At 31.2% G+C, this 904-nt stretch overlaps 1 non-coding gene across 1 annotated transcript; it reads right to left on the bottom strand.

Annotated features, from left to right (window-relative positions):
• Positions 1–416: 416 nt before the first annotated feature.
• Trnay-gua (transfer RNA tyrosine (anticodon GUA)) lies at positions 417–502 on the bottom strand. Its single transcript is given in 2 exon segments — positions 417–452; positions 466–502. It is a non-coding gene; the product is annotated as a tRNA-Tyr (tRNA).
• Between the last annotated feature and the right edge of the window lie 402 nt (positions 503–904).

Genomic DNA, 904 nt, shown 5'->3' with positions numbered 1-904 from the left:
TTGTATTTTTTTCAAGAACAAGAAACACACAACAAAATAACAGCACCAATTTATTTAGCAAGTAAGCATTACAATGCTTTTAGCCATAAATATACAATTGACATAAAGTGGAATTTTTGTCATAAACAATTGATTGCATCTTCATAGTTCATCTCGTTTAATAAACATTAATGGGCAAAGATAGTTCATAGATGGTAGAGATAAATGCAAGCTGTCGTCCACATCAACTAAACACCAGCTTAAACAGTATTAACATGATATATATTTTGAATTGGAAGCATGTGCAGATGATTGTGTTTTACGACTTGACATTAGCCTATATATGTAAACACATAAGTGCAAGTTTCCTTAAAAAAGGCTGGATATGGTTCCCATTTGCCAGCTCACACGAATTAAAGACAATTACAAAAAGAAAGTCCCGCGAACCGGATTCGAACCATTGACCTAAGGATGACGGTATAACCACTACAGTCCTCCGCTCTACCAACTGAGATATCACGGGATTAACATTCTTTGAGATAGCTATATATAATTTATAAGTAAAATTGAAACACATTCCCCATACAGACATTTATATCAGGAATTAATTAAGTCAGTTTCTTTCTTGGTACAATGAATAGATATTTAAATACTTTATACATATATTTGAAAAGAAAGACAAAATGTAGTAGAAATTACAATGATTTTGGTGGGCGCTTATTTGCTCTGGGAGAAATTTTGTTTACGTATTGTAACGTACTTTTGCCCCAGTGTCAGGATAGCTGTTCAAAAACGCCACAATTTTCTACTGTATAAAAATATAATGCTAATTAGGGATCAATTTTAAATAAAAATGTAAGTAAAGTTATTCTTTAAGATTTTGAAAATAATAAACGCTTTCATAAGTTCCCAAAATTCTTTTTTT

The sequence above is a fragment of the Ruditapes philippinarum genome, unplaced genomic scaffold (genome assembly GCF_026571515.1).
Source record: "Ruditapes philippinarum isolate M1 unplaced genomic scaffold, ASM2657151v2 ctg9886_1_1_1_1, whole genome shotgun sequence".
NCBI classification, from domain to species: domain Eukaryota; kingdom Metazoa; phylum Mollusca; class Bivalvia; order Venerida; family Veneridae; genus Ruditapes; species Ruditapes philippinarum.
Note: the sequence above shows the minus strand (reverse complement) of the source record. Positions and strands in the feature narration are given on the sequence as shown.